This window comes from Temnothorax americanus, unplaced genomic scaffold, assembly GCF_048541705.1.
Source record: "Temnothorax americanus isolate GAGA-0224 unplaced genomic scaffold, ASM4854170v1 Scaffold28, whole genome shotgun sequence".
NCBI classification, from domain to species: domain Eukaryota; kingdom Metazoa; phylum Arthropoda; class Insecta; order Hymenoptera; family Formicidae; genus Temnothorax; species Temnothorax americanus.
In genome coordinates, this window is record NW_027509421.1 from 608,178 (window position 1) to 625,349 (window position 17,172).

General features: G+C 44.3%; 1 protein-coding gene across 11 annotated transcripts in view; it reads right to left on the bottom strand.

Annotated features, from left to right (window-relative positions):
• The window catches only part of LOC143899662 (growth factor receptor-bound protein 14), a 251,125-nt gene that overhangs the window by 150,917 nt on the left and 83,036 nt on the right, over positions 1-17,172 (bottom strand). The gene's annotated exons all lie outside the window — the stretch shown is intronic.

Below are 17,172 nucleotides of genomic sequence, written 5' to 3' on the forward strand. Positions count from 1 at the left end.
CGAGCCTTAACCATGTAACATATACACACACACACACACACACACACACACACACACACACACACACACACACACACACACACACACACACACACACACATATCAGTTTTCATTATTATCCCTTCGTTGGTAACGTCGGGTCACTTGTGCCCTGGCGAAAGTGACTGTCCCCTGTAGTTCGAAGGGTTTATATAAATATATTGTTTAAACAAATGAAAAAATCGGCAATATCGCGATTGATCCTTAAAGTAGGATAGTTAATAAGGTAACATGAATTTTTTCAGATTTTTTTAGAACACTTTAAAGTATTTTTTAGGCGTCGGAAACGAGTGACCCGACGTTACCAGTTACAGGTGCCGAAAAAGACGTTACTAGCGAAGGGTTATTATTAATATCTAGCAAAATGATTAATAAGTAGTGAACCTCACAAACAATTTCCACGTTTTGTCTGAGGTTGCAAAATTTCTATTTTACACTCCTTCCGATATAGGGAGATTCGCGCTGCTCCCATCCCGAGTCGTCGCAATTAAAATTTCAAATCGGCCATCGATGTATACGGGATCGATCACCCACGCGCATACGCCGCCCGAGCATGTATTTTCACGTACACGCGCGAGAGCACACGCGAAAAACGGTATAATAAGCGGTCGAATCGCGCTGGCGTCTCTCTCGCCCTCTCGCTCTCTTCGGGGTCGACGCTGTATAAATTAATGTGCTCTTATGCTAATCCGTGTTACGACTACGTGCCGGCCTCACGTTCCATGTATACGCGCGTTCTCTCCCTCGCGTTTGCACACGCGACTACACATATTACACTAGCGTTACCGTAAGCGTCAGCTTAACGTAAAACACGAGAACACGGTTTTACGGTAGCTGCAGCGAAATTTCAAAGTTAGGGCGCGTTTGTGCCGATATGTTTCATAGCCTTCGTTAGGCGATTAACAAGAATTTCTCATCGATAATTTGATTAAATCACGATATAAAGCTTGATATTTTAATTCGAATATTAATTTATTCAATTTATTGTAGATCAACAAAGCATAGATAAACGATTCAACGAATCAGTGTCTAAAAAAATTAATTATTCGAGTCAATTGTCAGCTGGGTTCTAATCGCCCGACCCTACAAAAATTTCGCGACATCGAAGAAACGTGACGGTATGCGGTGACTCCGGCCATTTCCGAAGATACAGGCAGTAATTCCTTCTCGGGGACACGCGGGCGGTTCTTTTTAGGGTCTTTTTATCCATCGTAAAAAGTTTCCCGCGGATATATTCCGCCATGTAATAAAAACTTGCTGCTTGACCGCGCCGGCTCCACTGACCTCCGCAGTTTTTCGCCGGCCACTAAACGTCGGGTCGGACGTTCGGGAAATTGTAAGTAAGGAAAACGCTTCCCTAACGCAGAAACGTTGTTCGAAGGGAAGCCCAACGATAAAACCCGGCCGTTTTCCCAGCTTTCCTCCCCGTTATTACGACTTTCGGGAAAAGACAGGAAGCAGCGTGACGACGACGATCGGAATGGTATCAATCGTCGAGATAAATCGCGATTACTGAACGCAATGAACGTTACAATTTCCCTTCGATCTGTCAAGGGAATTAAAGACTAGATCCAACTCCTTGAAAAAAACCACGAGAATTCCCCCGACATTTACTGTGATTTCTTCGCGGAATTTTTGCAGGATTACGTCGTTTAAAAAAAAAACGCTCTGCACAGTCCGGCACGTTTCGCGATGTGCCACGATTCCGTCAAACCACGCGAAACATCGAGTCCCGCTATTTGTTATCGACGTTGCTCCTAGAAACGGCAGAAGGAAAAACCACCGGGACCTCGCTTGCTCGCGCACCAGCACTAACTTTTTTCATGTATCATCGAGAGTTGTCAACGCTTATGGTGCTGTCGCTATTTACGGACGGACGTGGGCAAAAACATTTGGCACAAATCGAGACTTGCAATTCAACAGATTTTCCTCGTCGCGAGACTTACGCAAGAGAAAATACGCCAAGAGGTGGAGGCAGAGAAGACGTTCCTTCGGTCGCGTCTTCTTGCACGTAACGAGGAGCGGGTAAATGAATAAAAAAGTGCGATACGCGAAAAGCGGGAGCAAAACGCGCGCGAATGTCGCGCAAAACGAGGAGTCGCGGCTGCGGAAGAAGTTAACTTGGAACGATGTCAAGAAATTGGGGTTTGGCCGCACATATCGCCGCGTCTCGAGGTATTCGATACGGGGATCTACAAACGCGTTCGTCGCCTCCTCCACCCGAGCCGACGCACGGCGCGATCGAAATCGCGACGGAAGAATAAACTTCGCCTCGACGATATCGAGCGGCGTTAAGTCGCTCTCGCGCCTTGCGCGTTTTTCGAACTGTTCGCTTCGGCGGCGACGGAAACGTAGAAACCGGAAGCGCGACTATTCTTCCAACGGGAAGTATCACTTTCCTGTTTACACGGCGAGTATACCAGGTTTCTTTCTTTCGGCCGAATTCCCGGGAAACGAGAGAGAAATTTATCGGATAAGAGCAAAAATTTTCGACACCTGATACGTCAAATTTATTCGAATGCGAAACTAATGATAAACTAGAGGACTTATGTGGACTTATTCCTAAATTATATTTAAAAAAAATTTAGTATTTCTCTCTCTCTAACCAGTGATCTTTTCCACGTATTCCAAGTTGACAAAATGTATATAAATATTTTTTAGAAGCACTTATAGTATCACAGATATTTATTTTGCTAGTGTGAGAAAAATTATTTTTTATGCCGCTGCCGATTCTTTTCTTGATCGAGCAGTCGCTCGACGCGGTGACCGTTCTATCTCTGGCCACCGGCGAAATAACCTCGTTAGTCGAGAACGACGCGATGTTCCGTATTTTTGAGAAAATCACCGTCGTAATTGGCCGACGCCGATAACGAGATTAGTCTCGACTGCCTATCGTCCTATACGCCAGTACCCGGCGATTGTACAACGAAGAACATCGATCGCGCCGTCGCCGCGCACACGTTTGTCGCACAAGTCTCGTTCTACATAGGAAAATAAAGAAGTATTAACGGAATATATAAGGTTGACAAGATAAAAACATGTTCCGTAATCTCAATGGATAGAACCCGAACATTTAATTAACTCGTGTATAAAGCATCGTGCGTTTCGCTCGATAAATTTGTCGTGCGGAAATTCCGCGAATTATTTTTACTTTTACGTCGATATATCGTTGGAGGGGATTTCTGGTCGCGGCGAAAATTCCTAGTCTACGATTTCGTCGGAAAGGGGCGGGGGACACGCTGCTTGGAAAGGTGGAAAACTCTAAGATTGATGGCGGCGCACTGACGGCCGAGTCGCAGGGTAAAACGCGAAGATACTGTTTGAAAATCAATGGCGCCGAGTGTCGCGAAAAAACAACCAAGTTAGTCGGCGGAGTGTCTCGGGGCGGTCGCTGAAGAGTGACTCGGCGAAACCGAGGCTCCGTTCCATCACAGTCACCGACGAAGTCACCCCTCGTGGGAGGGAAAGGAGACCGTTTTTTCTGCCCGGAGAAGCATCGACTTTCAGCGAGCGCGAGGCATATATCATATCTTACCCACTTACACGACTTAGATCGAAGCTTCTTTCCCGTTGCTTTCGGTGCAGTAATTTTAGACGAAAAAGATTAGCGCAAACAAGCAACTCGGTAAAAATGTTGCCGAATGTGCTTGTCATTGAGAGTCTGACATAATACGAAAAACGTTGTCACCAGAGCCGCAAAAGAAATTCGCAAGTGCAGCGTACGCGAGCTGCATTTTTGTGTCCACGCGATATAACTTGAAACAAAAATAACATAATACACTCGCTCTCATTTTTGCTGATACAGCAGCCACAATTTATCTTTGACGTCGCGGAAATTTTTGGCATGATAGACGATTCGGTATACGTACCAAGTTCCCTCGCTTATAGACGCAGTTATTTTAAAGTTAAAATTTCCGCAAAACCAAGAAAATGGTTTCCGCGCTACGCAACGCGGCGCTTCAGGGCGCGAGAATATCAGGAATTGCATTCCGAGCAGATGCGTTGTAATTTGTTGGGAGTATGGAGAACACGTAGATCGTAGCTCGCGGGAGCGAGTCGGAGATGGGGAGAACGCCCGGGGCTAATTAACTGTATAATTAATCGAGCGAGCGAACGAACGAGCACTCGGGCGTAAGTAGCTCTAGGGCTGTCAGACGCAGAAGAGCCGTCTGACCGATGTCTCCCTGTCGGCTTCCTCATCCTGCCGCGCCTCGCTTTGAGCCTTTGTCACGAATCCCATGAATCGGGAACTTCTCGAAACAATCACGCCATATATCCTGATGCGAATCGCAGCTTCGAAGTGTCTTCACGTCGCGCTGCGCGACTATTCAGCGCGGTTACGACATCTCATTGCACACACGGAATAATTATCCGAAATAATTATTCTAATTATCAGCATTATCGCAGATATCAGAAGTATCAATAGAGCTCAAATAAAAAAAAATAAAATTCGCAAAATGTCGACTAAAAGTCGTGAGCTAAAAATGTCTTTCCTCCCCATTGAAAACCGGTTGCTGTATTTATTCCAAGCTGGGTGCAGAGGGTAACTCCCCAAAAAAACACACCAAAGAAAAAGCCGACAAGGAAAACATTCTTTCTTCCGTTGAATAAGGGAGTTTCGATTCGATACGTGAGGAGAGAAGGTAGTAAAGAGGGGAATGAGCGCGTGTAAACGCTTACTAAATCGAAAACAGAGAGAGGCCGACAATGGGCGAGGACACGTGGAAAAAGGACAGAATAGGTGATAGAAAGTTGGGAGAGGAGGGAAAACGCATTTCATCTCGTTGCGTTTCCCTTTAATTAAGGCGAGCCACAACTTACCAGGTCGCCACACGACAAAAGATAGTCTCGCGGAAGTTAATTGGAGCCCATTTTCCTGCGTTAGGAATTCATTTGCCAGCTGTGAATGCTCGCAACATTATTAACTTTTTATTCTTCGTTTCGCATAACGACAAGATACGTTTGATTTAATACGACGTTTAACGTTAAAATTAACGGGGGACAAATTTTTCACGTTCTGATTCGGGCTCGAGGGGAACAGGTTCCAAGTGAAAAATCAATCCCTCGAACTCCAGCTGGTATGACCCGTATCGACCGCACATCAGGGGTTGCTCTAAAATGGAGGGAGACGCAACGAGGGAACAAAGGAGGGGAGGAAGAGAGAAAGGCAATAAATGGAAAAGCAATAAATAGACATGCAAATTTGAAAAAGAGCTCCGATTACACGGAGTGCATTATCGGATAGATTATTCGGCTTTTCAAAGAGAAACTGCACGCGCAGAATGAATAACAGCGAGAATACCCCATGCAAGAGAGGGAATGGAGCAAGTAGGTGTATAAAGGGGAGAGGGAGATATATGTATATACAAGCGCACGCGGGACTAACGAAGAGAAGGGAAACGGATGCTGCTGCTATTGCCGGGCTAAGCCGATTCCGCGTATCTCTTGCAATTTGCAAATGAACGACGAAATCGGATAACCCACCTCTAACTTCAACCAATTTTCAAATGCCATTTCCGTGCCTCCGTGAAGTACACCCTTGTGTATATGCCGCCGGGCATATAGAAAATATACCCGATCGATATCGTATACATATTATGTATGTATACATATGTACGCATCTCCATACAGCATATAATATAGAATACACACACACACACATATATATATATATATATATATATATATATATATATGTGTGTGTGTGTTGCTTGAAGGTATATATATATATATATGTCCAAACAGATTACACTATATTATAGCAGCGTTTTACGCTTTAACTGCTTAAAAGTATTAGAAATTACTGACATTTTAGAAAATAATTTAATACACTTTCAAAAAAATTACAACGTTGTATTTTAGTAAATATAGCGTAAAACGCTGCTATAGTGTAATCTGTTTGGACATATATATATATATATACCTTCAAGCAACACACACACACATATATATATATATATATATATATATATATATATATATATATATATAACATTTTTCGTCTGCTCTCGTCCGACTTTTCGGTTCGATCATTTCGATCGTCTGCGATAATTCCGAGATAACCAAAGGAAAACGGATCGTCAGCCTTTTCTCAGGGGAAAACCGGCGATGGGCAGCTGCCAGGATCGTGCCGCGCTATGCTAGAGCGACACGTGAGGTAGCAACGTGTCAGTATTATTCTCGCGTCGCGTCGGGCGTATCGCTTATTGTGCGTGCTGCGTGCGGATCGTCGTGGCATCGCGGATACGTGTGCGTATTCCGCTGTCAGCTGTCGCTCACAATAGAGACGCTCCGCCAAAAACGGAGGCCTATTGTTAGGCTCTAATTGGCGTGCGCAATCCACGACAATACTAGGCTTTCTCCTCCCCCTTCCCGTCCACCCTCTTTCACGCTCTACCTCGATCGATCGCTGGATCGATAAGCACACTCGTTCCGCGTTCATCACCTGTCTAGTTATTTATTTATATATTCCTCTCATCACACACACAACCGCGCAGCCAATAATAAAAGGAAACTAAACACACGACGTACGATTACAACGATGTCGCAAGATTAATTAATCTAATTAGCCTAATATATATATGTATAAAAGATATTCTAGATAATCGTAGCTCCCTTCATTTATAAGCGCTTTGATTAATACGGAATTGATTTGTGCGTAATAAAATTTTCAACAGATTTCCTCACGTTTGATTGCTTATGATGCGAATATGATTAGCCGTTTTTTTTTAATGAGAAAATAATATATATATATATACATATATATATATATATATATATATATATAAATAAAAAATCATATTTAAAAAATAGAAAGACTAAAGAAGAAGAAATAATAATCGACGCGACAAATTCTGTCTGTTGTTCGCAAATATATCATTACAAAATCGTCACTCGCTAAAACAAACTGTAAAAATATCTCGACACAGCGGCGATCAATCTCGCATAAGTCAACAACGTCTATTAATCTACGCTTGACGCATAAAATAAATTTCGGTGGTTGTCGATTGCCGTAAAGCCGAACCGCCCACGTGCTACCAAGCGCGAACGGATCGATTGGCCGATGAGAAAATGTCGATAGATTTTCGTGGATGACGTAAGCTCGCTTCACAGCATCGTTAGTCACCGTGTGATAATCAGTAATCTCATTTTTCGGGTGTCGGGGTACCGGCTTGGAAAATACTCGTTAAAAGGGAGGGTTACCCATGTCTAAAAAAAAAAAGAAAAAAAAGAATTGTTGGCGCATCCCTTCGAGAATCGAACACGACAGCCGATACACGGACTTGCGTGCGCAAGCTGGATACACGCACGGTCGATCGTCAATTTCTGCGTGTCCGCGAAACGGATAATAATTATCAGCAAAACCGCCGTAAATTACGCTTTGAAAATGAACGTAGCGCCACGGTTTATTGCTAATATTTTCCCGGACGGGAGACAGGCTAATGGACACGTTCGCGACGAAACGCTACGCCGTCGGGATAATTGAAAAGGGACGAAACGGGAAGAGGGAAAAGGCAAATAAATAAACGTTTCCCGTTGTAATAAAAAGGAATGGATAACTATAATGTCGTACGCGCGGAACCGCGTTACAATGGTCCAAGTTGCACATCAAGAATTTTTCTTACTCTCGCCAAATGTCCGGAAACGGGAGAGCGTCGCCGACTGTGCTCGCGAGAAATTCCGTATCTTTCGTCCGGATGGAAATCAGTCGTTTGTCTCCATGGCGCGATAAGATTACGGAAGTTTCGTTGGAAATTTCCATAAGCGGATTAACTCCGCTAACGCCGCGACAGAATTTAAGGGAATAAGCAAAGAGTTGGACAGTGTGTTGAAAAAATCGATTTTTAGTTTCCCTCGCATTACGAAAACCATCCCTAAATACCCAAGGTGACGAACGATATATTTGTGTTCGGTCTAATGTTGAAAGTATATAAAATTAAACTTAAACGGTTTTCCAATTAATATTTGTATCTCTGCACGCTAAATATATCTGATTCAATAAAATAATATAATTCTTCGCCAGTGATAAAACAAGTTTTGATTAAATTTATTGCCAGTTAGACCGACAAATTTTCGTGTTTCACTAAATATCTAATTTGGAATATAATAAATCTGTTAACATAAATCCGGAATATAAATCCATAAAAAAAACTTTCAGAAAATTAATTAAAACAACGTTGATTCGTATATGCTCCTTAACGTTGTAAATCAATACAATTTTGCGGACTCGTTGAACCGGCTTCACCGCTCGTAAAAGAGAAGCGATTATGTTAACTGAATTTGCTAACTGGCCTTTCGCGCAACACGTTCTCCGCCGCCCAAGCCATTCAGAGAAACCGGTCCAGCAACGAATCTATCGACACAAATGGACCTCAAAACGTTCGCGCGCGCGGATAAGATCCTTTCAGCGATGACACGTAAAGGGTCGTTGTACCGAGTACTGACTTCTCGCTACGAATAGCGGTGCTGACAGCTGACGCGTGCTCGTCGCGTGCTGTGCACAATAAATGCAGCTGTGTTTCTGCGAGTGTTGCGCCGTCGCCGTTATACCCGCGTGCGCGCGCGCATGACGCAGGGAGACATTATCGATGTGCGACTAACAAATCGCGTCGTGGAAGAAAATCCTTTCTAGCTAAATATAGCGGCATATGGAAGATCGACGGGACTGGCGCAAAAACGAGGAGACACATCTATAATTTGTAAGACCCATCTCAAATACGAAGTCGTTTCTATATAAAACAGATCTTACGAACTAAAGCCCGCTACAAGCTTTCTACTCTTTCATTGCGATCAATAATTTTAAAATATTAGTCTTTTATGTGTGACATATTCACTGGATATATTTATTTAAGGATAGAATATTAATAATTATTTTTTAGATCTTTCAGAAAAAAATCATGTGTACGAGGGAACAGATGTATGTTTTCCAAGAGTAATTTTATCGTTTACAGTGATCACGCATGATTGTGCGTGCGCGCAAAACGGAGGAAGGAAGAAATAAGAAGATCGAGTAGATAAGAAAAACTTAACGTTCACGTTCTATCCCCTCCTCCCCCTCTGCCCACCCGCGAAGAGAGCTGGACTTCTCAGGGACTAATAGTGCACGAAGGGTTCTTTCAGAAAGGCATTACGAGAAAAAGAGCGCCATTAAAGGCAAGTTTAGGGGAGTAAAACGACTTTAAGTGCACGCTTAACCATACCTGTGTTGGTTGTTAAGCCAGTGATTAAACCTTCTCGTTTTCACGAGAGAAAAGAAAGAGTGATAATAATAGCGGAGGAAGTGCAACAGCAAGAAGCGCGTAAATCCACATTCATCAGTCGTTACCCCGAATTTTGATTTAAACGATATGCGTGTCACTTAGCTGATAAGTTCGAAAAGTCATGAGCTTGTTTATAACCGATTGCCATTTGCCACCCGTGACCGCGAGCGTCTTCATCAAGCGAAAGATCGGCTCCAAATTTCTCGAAAAATTTCGCCCACACGAGAGTAACCCGCGTATTTACGGCCGCCCCGTGTACGCGACATGACCCCCCCCCCCTTTAGGACTGGATTCGGGGAGCGCGCTATTAGCGCTATTTGCTTATTCTATCCTTGTTTTACGCCTGATGAGCGATAAAGACAGAATGATGCAATAGCGCTAATAGCGCGCTCCTCGAATGCAGCCTAGGTCAGCGAGGTCCGCGGGTGAACTCGCGCGAGTCAGAGGCTCTCTCACTTTGTTCGGTCGGAAAATATACCGGTGCGCAAGCTTATCGTGTTTCACAAGGAATTTAACCCGCTTCTCTACTCCGGATGCGAGTACGCGCGCGCACGCAAGCTGCAACGGAATTTACTCTCTATAATACAACGGACCGTGCGATAAAAGATCGATTTTAAATCGATCAAAATATGCCGCAAGATATTTGTCACAGTTCCTTTAATATCCTGTTTACAGATATTGATAACTGTCATTTATTTTGCGCTTATATTTATCATCTATCGTTATCGACGATATATTTATTTTTCCTTGAATGCTCTAACCAAGAGAGAGAGAGAGACTAAAATATAATATATTTTCAAAAAGAAACGTAAAGTTCTACATTATATCTCAGAAGATTTTCATTCTACTTCAACGCAAAGAGTTATGTTTATTAATATAGTTTGATTTTATCTTGCACTCGCGTACAATTTCCTCATTGACATAGATGTGCCGAGGGGTTTCCCTCTTCCTATCTCTGTCACTTTCATCCGAAGCAAGCCTCGTTAAATGCCTCGATAACTCCGCCGCGCGAGAACAAGCGAGATCATGATTGAGCGCGGCGAGGAAGAACCAGTTTACTGACACGGACTATCCACCTCGATTTCCATTCATCGGTTAGAAGGAGGAAAAGAAAAAGAGAGAGAGAGAACCGAGAAGAGCGAGAGAAAGAGAGTCGATCGGTCTTGGTTACCGGCAACGGAAGGTCCGCCCTCGTTGCCGCAGCTAATCTAACGCGTCCAGACGATGGCCGTTAGTCGACGTAATCCATCAAGCGGCTCGCTCTTCCGGAAGAGAAGCCACGGCCAGGTCGCCGACGGGATGGACCACCTCCCTCCGCGCTTCAACAACGAAAGCTCTTTCGCCGGCTTTCCAGCTTTTTCGGTCGGTGGACGGTTCCGTCGTTAATTGCGAGGAAGGGTGAAGCTGGAGTGAAAATCACTCGCGTAGTGCCAGACAACAGCGAGGATGAATAGCGAAAGTGAATATATCTTTTTTGAATACGACTAGACATCAAAAGGAACATTTATGATTTTGAAAAAGAGACCGAGAGAAAAATAGATGATATAGAAATTGTAATGCATATACAGAAGTAACAAGAATTAGCGCGGATTCAATTAGCATGATATCACTTAATCTCTTTTCATAAAAAAATTTAGTAAAATAAAATTCTGCCATCTCTCCATTCTAGATAAAATTACATGAAATAGTTTGCACTTGTATACTCAACAGAAATCTGATGGTATATTCTTAAAAGTTAGTTTGATTATCTTGAGTTTTTAAGCGACGGAAAAAAAACGGACAAGAAAAAAACGGAGAAAGAATGGACCGCGCTAGCGATCCGCATCAACGATCCTCGCTCGGCTCTCGCGAAAAGAATCCAATTTTCGATGCAGAAGCGCGCGTCTAATTATCGGATCGTTCTTTTTGCGAGCAGGGGACCTTTGCGCGCTTGCGTATCGCGCTTCGCCCGCGCTCACGGATCATCAGTCACGGTTGTTTGCCGCGGAAAACCGTCAGTCAACCCCTTTTTTCCCGGGCCGTCGCCGTCGACGTCTCTCCACCCTCGACTTTCCACTCTGGAGAATCGTCTTCCGACTCACGCGAAGCGGGAGTGGTTCTACGTAAAAAGCTCCTTTCGCGCGAGGCAACCGCGACATCGCGACGTCGTCGCCGAGAGTCGATAATAGATGCAGAGCGATCGCTAGCGCGTCTAGCAGCTAACGACCGGAGTTTCAGTCATTCTATGTAAATCAGCCGTCGTTATCTTTCGTAACGGCGCCGTATCTACTCCGTTAACATTCCCCGTGAGATACAAGATACCCCCTGCCCCGCCCTCGCTTACCCGAAACTTCGATTACGACGGAAGCTGCGGAAAACTTCGCGAATGGACCGAAAGCGCGGCCCAAAGTTACGGTCCAGGGGGGCCCTAGAAATCGGATGAAACGATAAACAGAACAATGGAGGTCTCCGGGTTCCGTGACAGAACACTGATCTTATACAGCGCGTGACTGGAGACAAAGTACACCAAGTATCTCTCCGCATGGTCGATGTACACCGCACAATGTATACCCACCCCCGACTATCGTAGATAATTTACTCACACAAACCGTTGTACCGAATTACATTTGTGCCGCCGAACGCGCGTCTATTATGGCGCAATCGAGTGTACAGACCTAGTAATGTAATTAAAAAAAAAAAGAGTTGTAAAAAGTAGAAGTTACATATAATCCACGAACACATTCTCGCTTTTAAAGTAAAGTGTGTTTAAAACAACTAAGTTTAAAAAATAAATTTACACAAGCATATTTATATAAACCCGGAATCGCACCTCGTTTCTGAGATACAATACAAGAAAAATATATATTTCACATAATGAGAATAGAGACAAACGAGTCGGGAAAATCGGTAATAATGAAGATAACGACGTCCGTATCTAACACTAAAAACACAATGCCGTCCTTTTGTGCGACCGGCACATTAACGCTAATATCGCACGCCATAATTTATGTCTTGCGAAATGCGTTCTTTATGACCGCACGGAAGAAGGGCAGAGAGAGAGAGAGAGAGAGAGAGAGAGAGAGAGAGAGAGAGAGAGAGAGAGAGAGAGAGAGAGGAGGGGGAGAGGGCATAGTAAACGCGGAGTAACGCGAGCGGTGATCATCTTTCTTGGCGAGGTGTAAGTAACGCGTAAGTAATGACGGCCGAGAACAATTTTGATCGTTAACGTTGCGGCAATGAAAGCGGCCACCTCTCTCGCTTCTCGTGCAGGAGCGCACGCGTTAAAAGACACAAATGCATGTAACATCACCGTGAAATCAGACTGTTACGCAACTAATTACGAACATATACATATCGCGACGTAACCCGTGATTACCTTGAATCCAATTCGCTTCCTGCGACCGTATCATTATCGGTTGATCGAAATTATCCATCGGCTCGTTCTCGACGCGCATTCGCGCGCGGATGGTATTACGTGTAAATCGAGATTGACAGCGTCAAGGCTCGCTCTGTGACGTCGATCGGGTTGACGGCGGCGAGGGAATGCCCTGAGGATTAGCTATCCCATTACATTGTCTACCGCAGGTGTCATTGCATGAAACTCGAATAAAAAAAGATTGTGGCGAATGGCGAAACATGTGTATTATACAGCACGAAAAAATTAATACAAAAATAAATGATTTAGCGCTCTCTCTCTCTCTCTCTCTTTCCTCGACAGTCTTGTTATCAAATATTTTGCCATGATCCAGCTAATTCCTAATGATATTGGAAAAAGTGACGCGACACTCGCGATATTTTTCCAGGGATCTCTATATACGATTGGCCATTTCCTTCGAAACTTAACGGCACACTCCGGATCACGTGTTAATGCAATTACCGTACTTACGATAAATTTACAGAGGAAAGTAAAGACAAATTGGAAGAGTGGACCGTCGCGGTCGTAAAATACGATCCCGCCCCCCTTGCCACCTCGCTGGCAATTTTACTTTCCCGTTTGTCGATTCGCGTGCGAAACACGTCTTCGCGGCAGTTGCACGGCAATTATGTTAAGTAACGAAACTCGTTTAGCTCACCGATAAGCCAGCGCGAAAGAGTATTTATATTTCTACGAAAAAACGCGCGCAATTTTTCTCCCCCGGATCGTCCTCGCTCGAAAGTTTTTTGCCGATAAAATTGATCGTACGTAGCGGACGAAGAATTATCCTGCAATGCCGTCGCGGGTACGTTTCCGCGATAACGGGGCCACGCCCGGGCGCCCGCTGTTGCGAGGGAGGAAATGAAAAAGGGGGTTAGCGGGGACGAGATCGGGCTCCGCGGGGGTAAGGCCGGAGGATAAATGCAGCGGGGTGGCGAAAGTTACCTCGCAATAAAAACGGACGTCGGCGCGACTTTCAATAAGTCAGACATATATAAATGTCAGTTCCTATTCAATACAAGCAATTTATACAATTTATAGATATAACCAGATGTAACCATGTAATATGGGGGTTCATGGTTATTTCCTGTGAGATCTGATGCTAATGATTTATTGACGTGGTTAAGCAAAGCAAAAGTTAATTTTCTTAAACGGTCAATTAAATTTTTATCTAGAAATGACATTTGGAATAATCCCTGTAACTCTGTAGCATTTATGCAACCGCGCCAATCTAATGAGTATAAAGTGGACAGAAGACAAATCGATATCTCTAAAGTCGTATACACGCGACAAAAACACAATAAAAACACGTAAGCTTATTCAAAGCCCCCAAAGTGCATCAACGTATATTGAATCTGCATATTACATGCGGCACTCCCATTGATACGTTGCCGTCCACGAACAACTATAAACAAGACTTGTCCCGCTTGTCCGACGCGTTCCGAACGACCATCGTAAGATGCCCTAACGTAAAAGCCTCGGTAAGGTCTCTCGATGACATCTCCCCCGAGAAACGGGAGTGCGCGAGCTAGAAATTAAGAGGAAGCGGATATATACTGTGTCCGGGAGTTTCAGCCGGCTCGAGATAAGGCCGTTGCGGTAGGAGTTCATAAATTATTCCGGACCGGGAGGACCGAAATAGCGGTGCGAATGCTAAGGTTTAGTAAGGATTATTCACGGCACCCCCAAAGCCGTATTATTTAGCATCGGTACCTACACTCTCGCATTCCCTCGGCTCGCTCTCGCACAATTGTGTGTGTGTGTGTGTGTGTGTCGCGTTCTTCTCCATTACCTCGCCCGTGGAGTCCCTTTCCTCGTTCGTTTCCTAACGCTTAACATCCTTCACGCGTCCACGAGAAACTACCCGCGCTACTTATTCAAATTGTGTCCTTTTTACTTCGTCTTTCTTCATGCTTTCAAAATCGAAGTTCTTTTAAAGAGCTTTGCAAAGATGTAGAAAGATTAATAAAATTCTTAGAAGAGAGTTCAACGTTGTTTCGCATCGCGCTTCTCCTGGCTGATTCTACATCGTCGGATTAGAAATAACGAATAAGACAATTATTTCAAGAACAATGGAATTCCGTATGCGTGCGGTATAATTTGCGACTGCATTGAGCGCGCGCGCGCGCGCGCGAATATCCATACAATGCCCGATACGCTCCGCATGTGCGAATGGTTAGCGTTCACATCGCGATCCCTTAAAGCCAGATCCAGATCAAGCGAGCAAACGCGAGCAAACTCGAACAAACAATCGTCAGTATGACGGCACATTCATTGAAGCAGGTTATTCATTCGTGTTTATTCGCGCTCGCTTGCCTCGATCCGATTTGCCAAAAGAACGATGATGATCGACGAAAAAAATTGACGGAAAAGGCATTTTTTTTACGCGAATATAATTGATCGAGTACGCGCGATAAAGAGAGACGGAAAGACAAGTAACCGCGAGCATATCGCGAGACTCCCGGGTTTTGATCGAGAAAGAAGATATAATCGAGAAACTTTCCAAGAGCAATTAACCCTCATTCCCGAACAGGCTGAATCCGCTGAATGTCTCAGAAAATTTCAACTTGAAATAAACTTTTAGAAATAAACTCCTATAGACTTCGAGGCAGAAAGGAGATCGCCAGAGAGGTAAGGCGATGTCGAAACGTCGGATTGAAAATAATATTTGAGAGGAACGTCACGGAACGCGCGATGAGAAACCGTATCTGCGAGAAAAATCCGATTTGCAGAAAGCTGCGAAACTCACGGGACGTGTATGTGATGATAGCCGTAATCGAGGATCGATAAGCTCACGAATCGATCCTCGTGAGCGGCCTCATCAGAGCACACCGCGGTTCGTCATGCCCGTGTTATTACGTAAGCCTCATCTCTTTTTTATTTTTTACCAATCATGTCGTAATAATGACGTACTTGTGGTCTTGTCCCGAGGTGTCGAAGCGAAGCGGTAACAATGGCGGCGAGTCGTATAGCTTTTTACGGAACGACGCTTTCGTCCGACGAGATATTAGCCGCTGATACCGGTATCGCCGGAAGCGGTGAAGCTTGAAATAATTAAATCATGTTCTTACGCGCCAGCGGCGGGCGCGAAGCCAATCAACTTGCATTTTAAGCTGGTTCTCGGCGCGTCGGCGCGACGCGGAGAACAAAAGGGAGAAGAAGAGACGCATTCTCGCGATGTATATCTTGCGAAAGGATTCTTGTCGATAATTACAGCGACTGTACAATATCGGCCATTAATTCACAAACTCCCCTTTAGAGAGCTCCACAGTTATAATGAGAAAGGAAGATAAATCTACGTAAAATAGAGCCGTCACGCATTCTTCACCGGAAATAAATATTGGTTTGCACCAGATAAGACTGAGTGACGGAAATCACATTAAGTACGTTCGTTGAATGGCGCATGTATCGCTTAATAAATGTGTAAACCGGAGCACTCATGTACGATAACGGTAGAATATTCAGCGATAATATTTCACGAGCGATCGGTGCGGACTATGTACACGAGTGCGTCTGTAATTATTCGTCGGGCTATCGTTATTTAACTAGATGTATCACCAGCCGTAAAGCGATCGCGGTCGTAACTCACTCGACATTTTACGCGTGCGTGACAAATGGAATTTTTTTCTTTATAGGATCCGCGTGATATTTCGGATAATCGCTCGCTCGCCGATATGATTCTGGCTTTACTGCGGGGCGATTAATGACGCGCGACTCGGAAGCGCGTTCGCCAAACGACCATTCGACGCGTCAGTTTTAACGGCGAGCTACCGCTTGTACGCGCGCGGCGCGGAATCGATAATCGAATAAAATTAATTTTAAAACAAACCGCGCCTACGGACTGAATTCGGAATCGCCGAGTTGACCGAGTACATCAACTAGCCGCTAGTTATCTCGAAAATGACTGCCTTTCGCTTCGCGTATCGGTTATCGTATAATGAGCTACGAAGGCGTTGCCGTCGTATCGCATGATGTTAATTATGCAAATGAATTGGCTTGATGGCTGAGTCGAATCAGCATTACCGTCGAACCGATACATCGTGGGACAATTTCGCGGACGTGAGGCGAGAGCAACATTGTCTCTCGTCAGCCGGTTCCAAGTTCTGGCCCCTTTTAAGCAAATTATTGCATCGTATCGCGAACCAAATGAAATAAACATTAAACCATTTTACCAAAATTTTATACTCGAATTTCATGTCGTATTTATGCAAGGTGAAATTTTTATGAATAAAAAGCTGTCCCCTTTACTTCAGTCGTAAAAAAGATTGCAGCGTGTCATACCTTTTGCTACAAAAGTGTCCCAGCTGTTACATGTTAATGTCTCTTAATGACTTACAAATAAATTGCCAGCGATGTGTCGTGACTCATCCACAACGGACGGCACTGCAAAGTCCTTGAGAAAAGTGTTAACACCTGCGAGAACTACGCGAGCCGATGCACATAGAGAGCCTGACGATCGTTTATCGTCTAGGGTTCGCT